The following is a 20,592-nucleotide window of genomic DNA, read 5'->3' as shown; positions in this document are numbered from 1 at the left end:
AAAAGTACCCATTGTTTAGTGTCAATATGTACTCTCTGAGGACTCAAATTGGACTCTCTCCTGTAGTCAATAGTCTCTGCAGCAGGGTCTTTTCCTTTCAGTGCTGATTCCCCTGATACTGGTGGCCTGGGAAGGGAAAGATCTCTCTAAAGCAGAGGTGTCAAGGTATTCATCCAGAAGAAATCAAAGCTATCTATAGTCATGAAAAAATGCTCTAAATCACTATTAGAGAAATACAAATTAAAACAACTCTGATGTACCTCTCACACCCATCAAATTGGCCAATATAACAAAAGGAAAATGATAAACTTTGGAGAGAATATGGGAAAATTGGGATACTAATGCACTGTTGGTGGAGTTGTGAACTGATCCAGCCATTCTAGAGAACAATTTGGAACGATGCCTAATGGGTGATCAAATTGTGCATACCCTTTGATCTAGCAATACCACTACTAGCTCTGTATCCCAAAGAGATTATAAAAAAAGGCAAAAGGACCAATATATACAAAAATATTTGTAGCAGCTCTTTTTTGTGGTGAAAAAGAATAGGAAATTGAGGAGATGCACCAGTTGGGGAATGGCTGAACAAGTTGTGGTGTATGAATGTAATGAAATACTATTGTGCTATAAGAAATGATGAACAGGCAGACTTCAGAAAAACCTGGTAAGACTTAAATGAACTGATATACAGTGGAGTGAGCAGAACCAGGAGAACATTGTACGTAGTAATAGTAAAATTATGTGATGATCAATTATGATTGACTTAGCTCTTCTCAGCAATACAATGATCCAAGACAATTCCAAAAGACTCACAAGGGAAAATGCTATCCACATCCAGAGAAGAACTGATGGAGTCTCAATGCAGGTCAAAACAATGTATTTTCACTTTCTTTACTTTTTCCCATAGTTTTTCTGTTTGTAAACTATTTTATTTTTTTTGCAAACTATTTCTTCTTTTATAACATAGCTAATATGAAAATAGGTTTTATATGATTGCATACATGTAATCTTTATCAAATTGCATGCTCTTTTGGGGGGAGGGAAAAGAGGAAAGGAGAAAATTTGGAACTCAAAATTTTATAAAAAATGAATGTTAAAAACTGTCTTTACATGTAATTGGAAAAAAATAAAATGCTATTAAAAATGCTTTACTCCACATTAAAAAAAAGATTTTTATCCAGGTTTCTATTTGAGTTTCATAATACTTCTCTAAAGAGAAAATGACACACCTAATATTCAACCAACTCATGTGGGTAGGTATTGATAATCATTTAATATCAATTTAATAACCTCAATAAGGGTCACACCCTGAAGTAATCCATCTGAATGCTTAGCTTTGCTCTAAAAATGCCCTTTCCTGTGTCAGCAGCTTCAAAGACCTGTTTGTGACAGGATGTCTGTAATCAGAGTGGTGAAATTTTTCTTATCTTGGTATACAGAGACAAAGAAAAACAGATATCCTGGGTTCATAAATTCCAGCTGACACTACTTTGTCAATTGTGTTGTCAATTTGTATTTACAACTTATTCAACTGAGAAAATTCCTCCCTCATGGTATAGTTAAAGACATGGGGACCATAAATCTGAAGGACACAGACATCCTGGGATTGTCCTAAAACATATTTAAGCCTGGTCATTCTTTTATCAGTCAGTCAGAATTTATGTTTTGGCTCCTTGTACGTACAAGTTAAACTAGCTTTGGCTAGCTTTAAGGAAATAAACAATATGAATTTACATATCACCCAGCCCATTTGCCTCTTTAACCAAACTTTCAGGTCAACAATATCTAGAGTCACTAGTTCTAATATGAACTTCACTGTTTGCCATGTGGCACTGGTCGAGATACTTAACTACTCTCAGTCTCAATTTCCTCATCTATAAAATAGGAAGAATACCTGATAGTTTATCAGTCACTTATGTCATACAGGTATTGTCCTGAGCACTGAAGATACAATTAAGAAAAAGAGTTCCTGCCTTCAAGGAATTTACAGTCTAATAGAGAAAGATACACCAAAAGCAAATGGAAGTTGAGAAAAGGGGAATAGGGAGAGGAATGAAGAAGGTACTTGATCCAGGGGCATGATGGGAAAACCAGGAGTCCCAAAGTGAAGCAGACAGGTAAGAAAGGAGAAGATAGTCTGAGCTAAGTTCCCTCCTTAAATGGAGGTTTTGGAGTTCATGGCTCCATCCTGCAGTCAGAGGGACAGGGGATGGTGATGAGGTGTAGTATCAAGGCTGATGAGCTATTGCAGGATGGTTTTGCTACTACAACCAGAGCAGGGCAGGGGTAAGGCAGTAGATCACATTAGCAGCCATTATGAAGATGACAGCAGCTGTTGCCAACAGCCCAGAAGCTATAATGGATGCACTAGCCTTTCTTCTATTCTAAGGCTGTCTGTATCCAGTTGATTAAAGGCATGAAAAGTTAGACTACTGGATTAGTGTTAAGGCTGAAACAAAAAAATCAGGTGAGACTTATTTGTAGCAGAGTAGGGTGGCTCTGGGAAGTTTGGTTCTTTCCTTGTGTGTCTGAGAAAGTGTTCCCTGTGTAATGTGTGCTCTAAGAAAGTTTTGTGCATTGTGCCATGCAACAAACTATCTGAGTTTGAGGCACACTTGTAGGTTTGGGTGATGAAGACTCTTTGTCATAAGGTCAACAACAGCTATCTCCTTAACACCATTATCATTCTACCTGGGGAATGGTTGTTAAGGTGCCAGAGAATAGGCATACCCTAGGGCAAGGAATGGGAAATCTCATCTTTGGAAGAGATGAAAGGGCCAAAATGGAAACTACAAAAAGAAAAATGAAACTGGGCTGATATCAAGGTCTGTATAATCAAAAGGACTGAGATGAGAAGAAACTGAGGCTAGGAGATGGGCACTGATTCAAGAGATATAACGTATGGGACATATTGGAGGAACTGACCACTTATCTGATTCAGCTCCCCAAAGCTTAGGAGTGTGTGTGTGTGTGTGTGTGTGTGTGTGTGTGTGTGTGTGTGTGTGTTTAATAGCAGTTGCTTATATCCACAGCTCTGCTTTTCTCAGACAGGCATGACCTAGGACTGGATTTACCATGCTCACTCCTGAGTCAATTACATGGCAGTTAAACCTTGAACTTAGACTTCACTTATTCCTCCAGAATGGCTCTCTAAGTATTGAGGCTGTGACTTGATAGAATGGTAGAAAACCACTATCAATTTGGATTATACACTGGTTCCCATGTCCTCATATTCCTTCTAGTTTATTAGATATTAAAGAGGTTTCTACTACCTCTAAGTCAAGGATCTCCCAAGCAATGTATTTTTATTTTTTGCAATCAGCAAAAATCCACCTTCTTTCCCTCATCCCATTCATGTCTCAAATGAGAAAGAAAGAGAGAAAGACAAAACTCATGCTAAAAATATGTATGGTCAAGCAAATTAAATTTCTGCATTGGCTATGTCCAAAAAAGTCTCTTAAACATATTTTCTTTTTAAATTGTTGCCATTGTATACATTGTTCTGGTTCTGCTCACTTCATTCTCTCTGCATCAGTTCCCACCAATCCTTTCAGGGAGGCAGAGTCAAGATGGTGGAGTGAGAGCCATCAGTTTTAACTTAGTTCCTTTACATCCTTGCCTACAAGGCTGGCAGAGAGCACTTGACTGAATTCTTATTGGAAAAGCCAAGAAAAGGTCATAGTGCGCAATTTTTCTTGGTCAGGGCAGCTTAGAAAGGAAAAAAAAGGACAGGACACTGGGGTAGGGGCCAGACAGGAGAGAAGTGCAGCAGCTGCAGCAGCAGCAGCAGCAGCAGTGTAGCATTAGGCTAAAACAGCAGAGGTCTGGGGTAATGGCAACAGTAGTAGGGAGTAACCCAGAACCCAGTGATGGTAATGGAACTGAACACTTGGACAAAAGAAGATCCTAGAGGCACTTGTGTTAGCACTTGTGTGATCCTGACTGTGGCCCCATGATATTTGAATTCTTTCTTTCTGGATGCTCACAGTATTTTTTCCTTGACCTAGGAGTTCTGGATGTAAACTATAATATTCCTTGGTGTTTTCATCTTAGAATTTCTTTCGGGAACTGAGTCTATTGCCCATTACTCACTTTTGGGCCACAGTTATAAGGAGAGGACTTTTCCAGAGATGAACAGTAACTGTCAGGAGAGAGCAAGGACCATAAGGATCCTACCTATGTTAGAAGCAAGAAACAAGTTGAAAAACCACAGCTGTGTGTCTCTGAGTCTAAGAATAGAGTGAGGATTCAATTCTAATGTTTAGCCCTCCACCTAAGCCTGAAGCAAAATAAAGCAGAGCAGGAAACCAGACCAAGGGGGAACTAGTAATTCAGTCACCCTGAAACTGCAGAACTTCCTAGCACACTAAATGTGACTGAGTCCAGCAGCAGTTTATGGACACTCAACTACATACAAACTAACAGACCCAAACTGAGTCAGGAATTTGCAGACTAGAAAGACAATAAACAGACCTTTGCCCTGAGCACAACACTTTGGAAGCACTAAAAACTAAAAAGCTCCTAGATTGAGCCATGAATGCAGTAAGACATAAAAGACAGAAGATCACCTAGGCATACCTACTAGAAGTGAGAAAGGCCTAATAATAACAAAGTCCAAAGTCAAGAAGTAGTCTGGAAACATGAAATACAGCAAAAGAACCTAATCAAAAAAAGCTATACTGTGGAGACAGGGAGGCTCAAAACACAAAAACAGAAGATAATTACTTGAAATATATAATTACTTGAAATAAATATATAAATTTTAAAAAAGCAGATTGGGAACAAGACCAACAAGAATTCCTAAATAAGTAAAGAAAGAGTTTTTTTAAAGAGCAAAAAACTATTCAAACATCAAATTAGAGTGGTAGAGGATAAGTTGGATAAAGAAATGAGAGCTATGAAATAAAATTATGACTAGAGAATAGCTTAGTAAAAGAGGTACAAAAAATTGAAAAAAAAATCTCCTTAAAAGCAAAATTAGCAAATGACCAATGAGGTATAAAATCTCACTGAGGAAAATAACTCCTTAAAAATTATAATTGGCCATGTGGAACCTAATGGCTCCATGAGACATTAAGAAACTATAAAACAAAGTCAAAAGATTGAATAAATAGAAGAAAATATGAAATATCTCATAAGAACTGATCTGGGAAATAGATTGAGGAGAGATAATTTAAGAATCACTGGATAACCTGAAATCCATTATATTTCAAGGAATTATGAAGAAAAATTGCCCAGATATCTTAGAACCAGAGGGCAAAGTAGAAATGGAAAAAATCTGCAGGTCACTACCTGAAAGAAATCCTAAGATGAAAACACCCAGGAATATTATAGATAAAATCCAGAACTCCTAGGTCAATGAAAAAATACCAGGAACAGCCAGAAAGAAAGAATTCAAATACCACAGAGCCATAATCATGATTACACAAGATTTGGTAGCTACCATTATTCTAAAAAAGCTTGGAATATGATATCTTAGAAGGCAAAGGATTACAGCAAAGAATAACCTACCCAGAAAACTGAGTATAATCCTACAGAGAAAATAGTGAATATTTAATGAAATAGAGAACTTTCAAGCATTTTTGATGAAAAAAAGACCAGAACTAAACAGAAAATTTGACATTCAAACACAAGACACAAGAGAAACATAAATAGGTAAATATGAGTGAAAAATCATAAAGCACTAAAGAAGGTTCAACTGTTTACATTCCTACATGGGAAGATGATACCCTCAGAATTTTATCATTACTAGGGCTGTTAGAAGGAGTCTACGTAGAAAGAGAGCATAGATGTGATTCTATTAAGTTGGGATAATCTCAAGAAAGAATGGGAGGGTGAAAAAGGGATTCACTGGGAGTGGGAGGGAAGGAGAGGAAGAATGGGGGAAATTATTTCACATAAATGAGATGAAAAAGGAGGAATTTATGCAATGGAATGGAAGATAGGGGTGTAGAGGAAGGAACACTTGAATGTCAATCTCATCTGAACTGGTTCACAGAGGGGAAAATATCCATATATACTATGCGGTACAGAGATTAATGTTATCCAACAGGGAAATAGCAGGGAAAGGAGTTAAGAGAAAGGGGGTGGGGATAAGAGGAAGAGTACATTAGAGGAAATAGTGGTTAGAAACAAAATAGACTCTTGAGGGGGGAAAGAATAAGAAAGAAAAGGATAAGTATTTAAAAATAGGTTGGAGGGAAATATATATTAGACAATCATAACTATGAATGTGAATGGGACAAACTCACCCACAAAACAGAAGCAGATAATGGGATAGATCAGAAACCAGAATCCAACAATATGTTGTTTATGAGAAACACACTTGTAACAGAAAGACACATACAGAATTTAAACAAAGGACTGGAACAGAATATATTATGCTTCAAGTGAAGTAAAAAGATAAGGGGAGGAATCATGATCTCAGACAAAGTAAAAGAAAAAAATAGATTTAATTAAAGAGATAAGCAGGGAAACTACATTTTGTTAAAAGGTACCACAGACAATGAATAACAATACTGAACATATACACACAAAATGGAATAGCATCTAAATTCTTGAAGGAAAAGTTAAATGAGTTATAAAAGGAAATAGTAAAATTATAATAGTGGGGGATCTCAATTTACCCCTCTCATACCTAGATAAATTTAACCATAAAATAAATAAAAAAGAAGTTTGGGAAATGAATAGCATTTTAGAAAAGTGAGATAATAGACTTTTGGAGAATATTGAATGGAATAGAAAGGAGTAAAACTATTTTTGAACTGTGCATAACACTGTCACAAAACTGACCATGCATTAGGACATAAAAACCTCACTCAAAATGCAGAAAGGCAAAAAATATTAAATACATCTTTTTGATCATAGTCCAATAAAAATTATATTCAATAAAGTTTTTTGAAGCATAAGCTAAAAATTTAGAAACTAAATAAACCAATCCTAAAGAATGAATGGGTGTAAGAATAGATGAAAGAAACAATCAAAAATTTGTTAAAGATACTGACAAGAATGAGACAGCATATTAAAATTTGTAGGATGCAGCCAAAGCAGTATTCAGGGCAGATCAATGAATTAGGCATGCTACTAGACCCTCAGACAAATAACAAATTTAAAATCACCAATTAAACACCAAAATAGAAATCCTGAAAACCAAAGGAGAGATTAATAAAACTGAATGTTATAAAAACAAACATTGAAGTAATAAATGAAACGGAGCTGTTTTTAAAAAAAAAAAAACACACAATACAATAGATAAACCATTGGCCAATCTGATTTTTGTAAAAGAAAGAAGAAAACCAAATTATCAGTATGAAAAAATGAAAAGGTTGTATTCACAACCAATATAGATGAAATAAAAACAATTAATAGAAGCTATTATCATATCTAAATGAAATGGTTATTTACAAAAAGAGAAATTGTCTACATTAACACAAAAGGAAATAGAATAATTAGGAATTCTATTTTAGAAAAAGAAGTTGAACAAATCATAAATGGGTTCGCTAAGAAAAAAAAAAAACAACCCAGGACCAGGTGAATTTGCAAGCAAATTCTTCCAAACATTAAAATAACAACTAATTCTAACATTCCACAACCTGTTTGAAAAAACAAGCAAGAGTCCTACCAAATTCTCCATGACATAATTATGATTTTGATATCTAAAACAGAGAACGATAAGCCACCTTCCATAATGAATATTGATGTACATATTTTAAATAAAATACTAGCAAATAGAATTTAAACAATATATCATAAAGATTGTACACTATCACCATGCTGGCTTTATACCAGAAATATGGGACCAGTTCAATATTAGGAAAATTATAAGCATAATTGACCATATCAGTAGCAAAATACATAAAAATCATATGATTATTTAATAAAATGAAGAAAAACTTTTGACAAAATGTAACATCCATTCTTATTAGAAACATTAGAAAGCACAGAAATAGACAGAATCTTTCTTAAAATAATAAACGGTATCCATTTAAAAAGCAAGAGCAAACTATCTGTAAAGGGATCAACTCGAAGCCTTTCCAATAAGACCAGGGTGAAGCAAAGATGTACATTATCACCATTATTATTCAGAAATACTAGCTATAACAATTAGGTAAGAAAAAGAGATCAAGAGAATACGAACAATGAATCTGTATTTATCTCTTTTTGTGAATGATATGATGGTTTACTTAGAGAATTCAGAGTTGCATTCACAGTTGAAATGTTTAACAACTTTAGTAAAGTTGCAGGATATAAAACAAACCCAAATAAATTATCAGCATTTCTATATGTTACCCAAAATGTCTAGAAGGAAGAGCTAGAGAAATTCCAATTAAAATAACTACAGACAATATAAAATACTTAGTAGTCTACCTGTCAAGACAAATCCAAGAATTATATCACAATCATAAAATGCTTTTCACTCAAATAAAGACAGATCTAAAAAACTGGAGAAATAGATAGTCATTGCTCATGAGTAAGCTGTCAATATTTTAAAAATGACAATTCTTCCTAAATTAACTTATTTATTCAGTGCTATGCCAATCAAACTACCATAGACTCACTTTATAGAGCTAGAAAAAATAATAACATTCATCTAGAAGAACAAAAAATCGAGAATATCAAGAGAATCAATGAAAAGGTAGCTTAACAGTATCAGATTTCAAACTATATTACCAAGTGGTAATAGCATGGTAAATCAGGCGGGATAGATTAGGTACACAATACACAGTAGGAAAAGACCATAATAATCTAATGTTTAATAAACCAACTCTGGACACTACCTCAATTTTCAATTCTTTAACACCATACAAAGAGTTATATTTTTGTACATCCTTAGTTTGTTTTGCATAGCAACAATCTTTCTTAATTTATTCTCCGTCTAATTCCTCATTCTTCCTTTTCCCTCCTGTTTTCCTGTTAAGTGAAATGTATTTCTGTACCCAATTCTACATATGTGGGTTTGTGCATACAGTTTAGATGAGTGTGAGGTTTGGGCCCACCATTCCTCCCACCCCTTCCTTTTTTTTTGTATCAGATTCTACTTGTCCACCTCAATTATGTGAGATAATTTTACCTAGTTTTTCTCTCCCCTTTCCTCCCTACTATATTTCTCATCCTTTGTCTTAAATGTATCTTCATTTAAGATCAAGACACAACTGAACCACTCCCAAGTCTTCCATCTAAGTAGACTCTTTCTATAACAACTGATGATGATGGGATTCTGAGGGGACATATGTGTCATCTGCCCATATTAGAATGTAAATTCATCCTTATTTATTCACTTTTTAAAAAATTTATTTTATTTTCAATTCAAGGAACAAAATAAGCATTTTCATAATACAGTGCAATACAAAGGATGATTGTACATTAAACTGCAGATCTACCACATACGATTTTCTATTCCCTCCAAATATACATCAAAATTATCATGTAAATTTCTTTTTTCTTCCCTTCCACCATCCCAACCTTGAGATGGTATGTATTTATGTATAACACACATATATGTGTATGTATGTATATTTGTACATATATGAAGTTATTTTATACATATTTCTGTTTATTAGTTCTTTCTTTGGATGTAGATAGCATCTTCATATGTTCTTTATTTTTAATGTGTATATTTATAATAGTCAAAATAACTTAGTTACTCAAAATTGTTCTTAAAACAATATATGTTTCTCTTAATTTCTGGGTTTACATGCAGCTCTGGTCTTTTCATAAGGAATTCTTGGAATTGTTCATTCATTAAAAATCCATTTCTTCTCTTGTAGAATTATACTCATTTCTGGGTCAGTTATTCTTGATTTTAAGTCTATATCCTTGGCTTCTTTATGGTGGTGGCTGATAAATTGTGTGTGATCTTATCTGTGGCTCCTCAGTACTTGAATTCTTTCTTTTTGGGTGCCTGTAGTATTTTTTCTTTAACTTGGAAATGCAGGGTTTTGACTATAATGTCCCTGAGAGGTTTCATTTTTGTTTCTCTCTCAGGAGGTGACTAGTAGATTATATTTCAAACTGGTCCTCTGATTCTAAGAGATCTGGGTGGGTTTCTTTTATAGTTTCTTAAAATATGTTGTCTAGCAGTTTCAAAGCACTCATGAGGAAAAATATTAGCCATGTCCAGAAAAAGATCTGATGGAGTCTGAATGCAGATTAAATCATATAATTTTTCACTTTCTGTATTTTTTTCCTTTGGGTTTGTGTTTTCTTTCACAACATAAATAACATGGTAATATGTTTTGCATGATTGAACAGGTATAACCTATATCAAATTGCTTACCATGTCAGGGAGGGGGCAGGTGAAAGAGAGAGGGGGAAAATTTGAAACTGAAAAAATTTTTTAAAATAAATGTTAAAAATTATCCTTATTTGTAACCATGGAAAAAATAAAATAATACCAACAAATAAAAACCATAATAAAGATCATTTCCCTCTTTTTCAAAAAATTGAAATATATTGTCTAGGTTCTTCTTTTTTTTAATCACAGCTTTCAGGTAATCCAATGATTCTTAAATTTTGTCTACTCAATCTATTTTCCAAAGCATTTGTCTTTGTTATGAAATACCTCCCATTTTCTTTCATCTTTTCAATCTTTTGACTTTAATATCTTTTGTTTCATGAAGTCATTAGCTCCTATTTGTTCCATTCTACTTTTTAAGAACTTTGTTGCTTGGTCAAGATTTTATACTTCTTGTGCCAAGCCATTAATCCCCTTTCTTATTCTTTCTTCCATAACTCTCACTTCTTTTTTGTTTTTTCCTCTAGAGCTCACATTTCAATTATAGAAAACATTTAAAATTCTTGTTTTTGACTTTTGAGTCTTGTATCACTTCTTCCAGGAATTCTAGCTGAGTTTATGGTCAAGCTGTGTTTTTCTTAGAGTCTTTAATTCTTTGTAGATGTTTTGGAGTCATTCTCCTCTTCAGGATTTGAGTCTTAACTGTCATTATTACCCAGAAGAATAGCTGTTAATGCTGGGATTCTTTTTTTGTTTACTCATTCTTCCTGCCTTCAGACTGAGGGAAAGGCTCTGTCTCCTTCTGGGAAGTAAGGAAGGAATGTTTGGGCTAGCCCTGCTACTGCTTTCTTGGAGGTATTAAGTGTTGTGTGATTCCTAAATCTCAGAGACAGCTCAGTCTAGGGACCTCTAAATTTAAAGTATTCCCAAAGGGATGTGACCTAGGGTAAAGTCTGATTACTCTTCCTGTTTATTTTCAGCTCTACAAATTCTAGACCTAGGTTTGGGTCTGAGAAACAGGCCAATTACCTTGCTTCTTTTGGAGTTTGATATATTCTCCTGAGCTTGACCTCTACTAGCCAGCTGGAAAACTGGTGGCTCAGAGTGACAGAATTGCAGGCTTCCCTTTGTTGGAATTCCTACCATAGTTACCTCTCTGCAGACTTCAGAATGGTCTAAAAGTTGAAAATGAGACCCTTCTCGGCTCTTAGGGTTTTAGCCACACAGTTGCTATGTGCTTTTGAACTTGTTTCTTTCTTGGTACACACTAGGACCCGTGACCACCCATAGGTGTAAGTCTTCTTCTCCATTCTCCCTGGACCTGTAATATGGAACTAAGTACTGTGATAGGATTACCAGCTTGGACCTCTTGTTGAACCCTCTTGAACCCTTTTGTTGTAACCCTCCAGATCCTAGATCTGGGAGCTCCTCTTGCCATGGTACATAGCTTGTCCCTATGCTGGAATGCTCCACATAGCATTATTCTGGCCAGATATCGTCCTTGGTGTCCCAAGACCTCTTTTGTCTCCTTATGATAATATGTGCTAGAAAAATGACATGATTTTTTTTTTCTACTTGAATTTCCTAATTAGGATTAGATCTGATGTGTTTTCTAGATCTTTTTAGAAACTAAGGGGAGAGATGGAGGTTATTGTACTTCTTCTGCTACTCTAGCAACTAAGTTCTGTCCCAAGCAATGTATTGTTCTTGCATATTCATAATTATTGGTAGTTCAGGATTAAGACAAACATGTTATAGCAAAAATCAGTAGAATGGGATAGATGTGCAGCGATCCCAACTGTTTGGTCACAGAATTTAGTGATTCATTAATAGAGAAGAACCATTTCCTACAGTTTCTAGGAGGATAGTCAGATCTAGTTTCTCCCTTATTAAAGGAGCGTAATGGTTATTGGTCCCTTGTGTGTATGGTGGTTTGTCACATGCAGGTTACGTGCTCTGCAGGCCACAATGAGTTGTCTCTAGTTCTTATAAGCACTCACTGACTGTGGGAACTTGAAGAATGCACAAGGCATAGTTTGTGTGTTTTTTTAAAAAATTAAATAATATTCTTTGTGAATTTTACAGTCATCCACAAACACAAATATTTCCATATAAAAGGTAGAAGAAGGATTTTGTATGTGAAACAATCTGTCATGTACAGGTTGGAGCTGCTTGGGGTGTATGGAGAACTGCTGGCATGTTGGCTTGGCTGGATGTTGGACTGGCACTGCAGGTAGTGAAGGAACAGGTGCAGCAGGTGGTAGCACAGCAGCTACAGGATCTCCCATGCAATTCAACCCCCAGCTAGTAGCTGTGAGCAAAACCAAGCCTGCTGACATGGTGATTGAGGCATATGTTTGTAGATAGAGCAGCTTTGGCGACAATTATGTTCAGCAACTGCTAGAAAAAGCATCAAAAAAGAAAATTCTTTCTTCATGTCCTGAGATAAAATGGCATTTCATTGATCACTTGCAGTAACACAACACGAGCAAATTGATCACTGTCCCAACCTCTACATGCTAGAAATCATGGACTCTGTGAAGTTGGCAGATGAAGTAAACCATTCCTGATAGAAGAAAGACTCTCTGGAGAGATTAAAAGTCATGGTTCAGATTAACAGCAGTGAAGAAGAAATTAAACAGGGGCTCCTACCTTCAGAGATAATGGCCACTGTGGAACACAGCAATGCCAGGTGTCCCAGCCTTGAATTTGTGGGTCTGATGACCATCAGGAGTTTTGGACACAATTTTAGTAAAGGGTCCAATCCAGACTTCTAGGACCTATTGTCCTTGTGGAAGGAGCCGTGTGGAACATCCCTGATGACCAGGTGGAATTGCGTATGGACATGTCCATGGATTTCCAACATGAGATTGAAGTAGAGTCCACAAATGTCCGTATAAGAGGTATTACTTTTGGAGAACAGGATCACTCAAAGAAACCAGTTATCAACAAAGTCACAGCAAACATAAAGGCCATAGTGGAGGTAGCCCAAGAGCATTGAATCAAGAAGGGAACAAGTAGTAAGCCTCCACCTATCAAGGGTCCTTGCGTGAAAAACTTTAACTCTGTACTAGGCTAAATTTTAATTTTGATATCCCAGGTTGTAGCACAACAATGTTTTTGTTAAAACCTTGATCATAGAGCTCTATTACTTATTTCATTGATGGAAAATTTTTTTACTTAGCATCTTTGAAAACCTTAGACTGATTTAGATCATTGACTTATGATTGTAATTGAACTGGAGAATCAAGACATCTCATCAGGAAAGGTACCAAATCAGAGTTAATCCTTGATTCTATCCAAAAGTACTAACTAATTATGAATGCCTTTTCTAATTTGAAATGTGTTCACTGAGACCTATACTTATTGCTGTCAAAGATAATTTCAGTTATTCTTCCCCTGTTCATTAGGGCTTCATCTACTTTTGATAGAGATGGAGACCCTCCAAAGCAGTCACCATACCTATCCTGAGATAGGATCAGTCCCTTTCATCCTCTTTCCCTCTTCATGAAAATGCCCAAAGATCTTCAGTTTCTCTATTAGAGAATAGCTGATACAGGCAATTTCATGGTTCATATTGTGCTTGACACCCAAAAGGCTACTGCTGAATAATCACTCTGTGTGATTGACGTTTCTGTTGCTTTGGTCCTGAAAATAGGATTTGTCATTAGTTGCATCTCACCTCCTGCCCTTCTAGGGAGGGGAACCCTTCCCCAGTCAGGTGGCAAAATGAATTTATTTTAGTATGAAGTCTACTTCCTTCTTTCTGGTGGTGAGATTTAATAGTGAATAACGATAGTTTCTAGAAATGTACAGAGCCCTTCAAATCTAGACCAGGTTGATAGCTTCAAACAGGACTGACTTTGAGGAGTCCTCCTTACAGAGCAGTCCAGCACCCAAGTTTATACCTACCCCACCATATTTTAAAGTAAAGTTTAATACATTTTCCTGTTTGCTAACAAAGTACCCAGGTTTTCATGAGCATGAAAATGGTCAAACTGCACTATTGCAAATTCATGAAAAAAAGATTTATGTGTGTGTGCTTGTGTTTGTGTGTGTTGGGAATTCCCCCCCTTAAATTAGCCTTTTCCTTAATTTACTCAATCCCTGTACTTAATTTTATGGATTAACCTTTTTAACTAACCGTGTCTCCTGGCTTTTCCGGCCTCCTTCAAGACGAAGTTTAAAACTTCCTGCATAAAGCCTTTTCTTTTTTGCTCTGAGTAAATTTTAAAAATTTTCTTTTTAAAAAATATATTTTCTTTTAAATTTATGGAATAAAACAAGCAATTCCATAGCATAACATAACATTTAAAAAGATGATTGTACATGAAACTGCAAATCTATTAGGTATAACTTGTTCTTCTTTTAAATACATTATAAAGTTATCATGTAAACTTTTTCCTTTTTTTCTTCCCTTCCCTCCTCTCCCACCCTAGATATGGCCACCATTAGACACAAATACGTGTGTGTGTGTGTGTGTGTGTGTGTGTGTGTGTATAGTAGCAATTGAAAAGGGTTGAGAAACATAATTCCTGGGTATTTTAATCATTTTATTGGCCAGTATGTTAATAATTTCTCAGACCAAAGACAATCATGGAAGGCTAGCTCAGGACTTATGTATTCTCTTGGAAGAGAAGTGATAATCAACTTGTAACAGCACCCTAGCATACTCAGAGTGACCTGCTAGTACAGGTCCTTGGATCTGCTTTTCTTAAAGGAAAGCCACTTTTAAGAAGTCAACAATCTTCTTTAATTACATGCATTAGTTCAGGGGAAAGATCAGCACCTTGAACTTGGAGAAAATACAAAGAGAGAAATTAGCATAAATACCCACAGACAGATCTCTCACTGCCTGAATCAAAACCATATTGTTATACACTTTACATATACCAGGAGATTAAGAGAACCTTTACATCTGAGCAGTTGGGGGGGTGGTGGTACTGAACATAGAGCTGCTCAGAATCTTGACCAGGGAATCAAACAGTCCTCATAAGCGAATCTCTAAAGCAAAATACCAACTCAGCAGTCCGGAGCCCTGGTTCTGGCCATCCCCACTTCCTACAGGCTTGTTTTACTCTCCCAGCCACTACTCTGGGGCTGTCTTCTCAAGACACGTGGCTAGAGGAGCCACTGCTGCCACGCAGGGACTGCTGAAGCCCCCATCCATCCATCCACCATCACTCAGTCTGGGCATAGAACACTCAGTCATGGATAAAACAGAGCTGGTGTAGAAGCCGAATTGGCTGAGCAGGCTGAGAGATATGATGACATGGCAGCCTGCATGAAGCCTGTAACTGAGCAAGGAGCTGAATTATCCAATAAAGAGAGGAATCTTCTTTCTGTTGCTTACAGAAATGTCATAGAGGCCCGAAGGTCATCTTGTAGGATTATTTCAAGCACTGAGCAAAAGATGAAAGGTGCTGAGAAAAAACAGCAGATGGACTGAGAATACAGAGAGAAAATTGAGACTGAACTAAGAGATATCTGCAAGGATGTACTGTCTCTATTGGAAAAGTTCTTGATTCTTCATAAGCAGAAAGCAAATTTTCTATTTGAAAATAAAAGGAGACTACTACCATTATTTGGCTGAGGTTGCTGCTGGTGATGACAAGAAAGGAATAGTGGATCAATCACAACAAGCATATCAAGAAGCATTTGAAATCAGCAAAAAAGAGATGCAACCCATGCATCCTGTAAGATTGGGTCTGGCTTCGAACTTCTCTGTGTTCTATTAGGAGATCCTGAACTCTCCAGAAAAGCCTTGCAAAGACAGCTTTTGATGAACCCATTGCTGAACTTGATGCATTAAGTGAAGAATCATACAAGGACTGCATACTAATGATGCAATTACTGAGAGACAACTTGACATTGTGGACATCAGAGACCCAAGGAGATGGAGGTGAAGCAGGAGAAGGAGGGGAGAATTAACCAGTCTTCTAATTTTTGTCTCTCTCATTCTAAAATTTACACAGTAGACCATTTGTCATCCATACTGTCCTACAAATAGTTTTTGTTTATGATTTATGACAGATTTTTGTTACTTTTATTTGGATTTCTATATTTCCCATGTGGTTTTTATGTTTAATATGAGGGGAATAGAGCCAGCTGACATTTGGGGAGTTATCTGTTTTCATCTGAGGTGGTCAATATGGGCATATGGAATTTTTATACATGTTTTACATGTTTGGCATAGTACTTTTGTTACATTGTGATTTCACAAGGCCAGTGTTAAAATAGATTCCACGTCTAAGTTCAATGCCTACATTTTGGTCTGTCATGGTGGGAAGATAAAGGGATAACCACAGGTGCGGTTATTGTGGGTACTTTAGGATTGGAACGCTCATAGCTGTGGTAGAAACAGATGTCCCATAGATATTACATGTCATTCCAGGTGTATCTGTGGAATACACAATTTCAACATGTACACCTTTGTGATTGCAGTTGCAAAAATGTTCCTTAAGACAAAGTTTTAACCCAGTCAATTTGTTCTGGAGAAGGGCAGAAACTGTTCACGTTCCATTATTTGTAAAATTATCTACTGTTCACTTTCATTATTTTTGCTACTCTCATTCTATTTGTATTTAAATGGTTTAGGCAACCTAAGAACAAACGTACAAGTAAAGATGCAGTAAAAACGAATTGCTTGATATTCTTAAAGTCACTGTATATCAAGCACAGCAGTAAAGCAAAAAACCCATGTATTTAACGTTTTTAGGTTTTTTTGCTTTTGTAATTTTTTTGATACTTGCCTTACATGCATGTGCTGCAAAATTAGTTAACAGGGAAATAAATAACTTGAGATGATGGCTAGTTTTGTTTAATGTCTTATGACATTTTCATGAACAATCCAAGTATAATTGTTAAGAACATGTGTATTAAGTTGATGTAAGTGGAATAAAAATTTTACGAATGGAAAAAAAGAGTACTACTGGAGTAGAGAGGGGGAAGGAGAGGTTATCTCCCAGGGGCTCTGCTCTGTGCACCTGAGAAACTGCTCCTGTCACTGCTACTCACCTGTTTCCCCTCAGGCTGCTGCTGCTCCTGGGGTTCCACAGACCCAAAGCCACCACAACTGGGAGACAACGTACAATTATCCCGGTCCCTATGCTTTCCTTTTAGTTTGCAATTTCTACCGACTTTGCCATATGTAATGACAAGCACTCTAGCATACCCAGGATGACCTGCTACCACAGGTTCTTGGATCTGCTTTACTAGGAAAGATAGCTACTTAAGGGGTCAACAACCTTTTTTTAAATACGTTCACTAGTTCAAGGGAAAAGTCAACACCCTGAACTTCAGAGAAAATATAAGCAGAGAAATAAAAACCAACAGACAGGGCTCTATTGCCTGAATCAAAGCAATACTGCTATACACTTTACATACATCCCTGGATTGAGAAAGCCTTTACATCTGAGCTATGTAAGGCTCAACCAGGGAATCACAAGGTTCTTCTCATAAGTGAACCCCCAAAGCGAAACCTCACCTCAGAGTATATATACGCTTCTCAGAGTAAGAAGACATCACAAACCTAATGACTCAGTGCCTAACTAGAAATCAGCAAAAGGTGTGAAAGCCTTTCTACAAGCAAGCCTCCTCTCAGCAAGCTTTCCTTAATGGGCTCCACATGAGACCTATTAATGGATGGAGAAGATCTTAAATCCCATTAACATTATACATTGGATAACACAATGGGAGGTGAGTTATATTAAAATGAGGGGCTTAGAGTGACCTCATGTCACCCTTGAATAGGGAAACTAATCTCTGTACCCAGACCAACCCCAACCTTGGGTCATCTATTCAAAGAATGTATGCTCCATTCAAACCTGTGCAGAAGACAATAGCAGGATGGGGTCCTAGTCCAATCTCTTTATTAGCAATGTCCTTAAAGAGAATGAACTTTTGAAAAATCAGGACTTCAGAGAAAGAAAGGGAGAACTCTGAATCTCCTCAAATAATTAGTTATTAATAATCATTTCTCTTATTCCCTCATTTGATTTTATTGACAATTGTGGCCTCCTTGATGAATAACTAACTGATATGGCAAACACCTCATCAACAGTTTCTAATTATGAGACTTATGAGGGAAGACAATATGAGGAGGAAAGGGAAAGATGGACAGACGCTTTGACAAAATCAAAGGGGACGATCCCTTTTGATAAGTAGACCTTATGCATAAAAAGTAAAACAAAATTTTCCACTTAAAGCTAAGAAGTGCCATCTCAGACAGCTATCTGGTTCTCAGGACACCGTCTAATGCAGTTCTCTGGTCTGAGTGTGGTCTTGGAAAAGTTTTCAACTTCTTCTGTCTTCAACTTCAACTGTCTTACTATACTCAGGTCACTTGTAGAGATCTCTCTTCTCTGCTAAAAAATCTCCTGCATCATTGATCTTAGCACAAACTTAATTTTATTTTGCCAATAACCAGGTCAAATAATGAAAGCTAACTTAGACCTTATGTCTCTATTATTGGAAATCAAATTTGGAAACTTTCAGGGTAGAGCATTTATAATTTTAGGTTAGGCAATTATGGTGAGGGGTGTGTGTGTGTGTGTGTGTGTGTGTGTGTGTGTGTTTGTGTGTGTGTGAAAATTAGAACCCAATTTTTGTACTTGGCATTATTCAGTATTTTCTATTCAAGAGAAAAAAATCACACTGGAGAAATAGAGTCAGGAGAATCCTACCTCAGCCCAGGAAAAAAATGTTCTCCCAACTTTTTTTCATGAGAACACTTGCAGTTCATGCATGTAAATTCCTGGAATCATTGATTCATTAGCTCAATAGCATTCCTTGATGATCATACCTATGTAAGTTAACAGTCCCATAAGGTCTTAAAGAACAAGTTCCAATAATCATAGCTTTGAGTGGATTCAGTTTTCACAAATCACATTTCCTAAATAACAAGTATTGACATATTGATAATAGTAAGAGATTCATCATGAAAAATTACAACTTAATATAATTAGTACTTGTTCTTTGTCGATACCTTTTCATTCCTAAGTTCAACATTAAACAAATGATCTTGCTTTAAGGTGCTTAATAACAAACCACAAAAAACTTAGGATGGGATGTGTAAATATAGTAATCCCAAACTGTATACAGAGAACAGATTAAATGAAACATTGTCTATAGTAAAACATTTTCATTATTTACCATGTTCAAATGAATATAAGCATAGACTACTGTTCTCAGAATCTATTTAAGCACTGGAAACAACCTTGAGACTCAATCATGTATTTCTACACATTTTTCTAATCCCAGATTAAATAACAAACATAAATAAAAGATTTCCCATTAAGGTGACACAAAATAGCTCATAAGTTACTACTCTTCACTAACATAACTGACGCTATTGAAATTCTATTCCTTAAAATGCAAACAAAAGAGGTGTCTGACTTTAACCTCACAACTTAATACATTCATATCTTTGTTTCACAAGGTTCTGTACCTTTGTCTATTTATACTTATATCATTCCAAAAGAATGAGATACTTCAGGAACTGCACATGACAAGTATAAGCACTAATTTTAACTTGGGCCAAGGAATGGCTACAAATTCAGATCAAAACAGCAATATCTTTCATACTTGCAGATTATTATTTCAGAAGTCTTAGTATTAGTCTAATAACCAATAGATCCGGTATTGCTATAGACAACTTCCACTGTTTGTCTGCCCTGGGAATAGAAATTTGCTATGAGAATTATAAGCAGGGTCATGGTTATAACAGCATCAAAACTGGTCCTCAAGGCCTAAACCACCATAAGTAGCTTAGCATATGGAAGTGTATTTCTTTTATGGGAAAGTGAATTAAGAAGAATTCACCTCAGCCTTCTCAAAGTAATTTATAAATTTATAAATAAGGTAACCTTATTCCCAGGGACAGATATTCACTAGCCTTAGATCTCAGATTTCACTTCCATTGAGCTGCTGCATGTTGACTATTTTTCAAGTGCTCATTTAAGGACAGTCCAAGGGTGCAACAAACGTAAGAATGAAACTCCAAAAAGAATATTCATTCAGGGTCCAAAAAAAGGTTTTCTCCTCAAACAATAAAGTCTCACTAATCACAGTAGATCTTAATACAATTGTTATTAATGCCACCAAATTACTGCAAAAAATTGACTTACAAATAATCAGGCCTTCTACAAATCATACAAAAGTTTTCTTTTTTTTGTTTTACAAAAGTTTTTTGCACTTAAACATTACTTCCTAAAAGTATTTCCCTTTCTTAAAAACAGCTTTAAGTTTGTCCTGAGGTTAAAACAATAATCACTAAAGTTTCATGAAGTAAATTAGTTGGAAACCTCTAAAATGACAGATATCTCTCTATTATTCAATAGTAAAGTGAAAATGAATCT

General features: G+C 36.0%; 2 pseudogenes; both read left to right on the top strand.

Moving 5' to 3' along the window:
* Positions 1-12,431: 12,431 nt before the first annotated feature.
* LOC140509253 (pyridoxal phosphate homeostasis protein pseudogene) lies at positions 12,432-13,235 on the top strand (annotated as a pseudogene).
* A 2,209-nt stretch (positions 13,236-15,444) lies between these two features.
* On the top strand, positions 15,445-16,165 carry LOC140509251 (14-3-3 protein zeta/delta pseudogene; annotated as a pseudogene).
* Positions 16,166-20,592: the final 4,427 nt, after the last annotated feature.

This window comes from Notamacropus eugenii, chromosome 5, assembly GCF_028372415.1.
Source record: "Notamacropus eugenii isolate mMacEug1 chromosome 5, mMacEug1.pri_v2, whole genome shotgun sequence".
Classification (NCBI taxonomy): domain Eukaryota; kingdom Metazoa; phylum Chordata; class Mammalia; order Diprotodontia; family Macropodidae; genus Notamacropus; species Notamacropus eugenii.
Note: the sequence above shows the minus strand (reverse complement) of the source record. Positions and strands in the feature narration are given on the sequence as shown.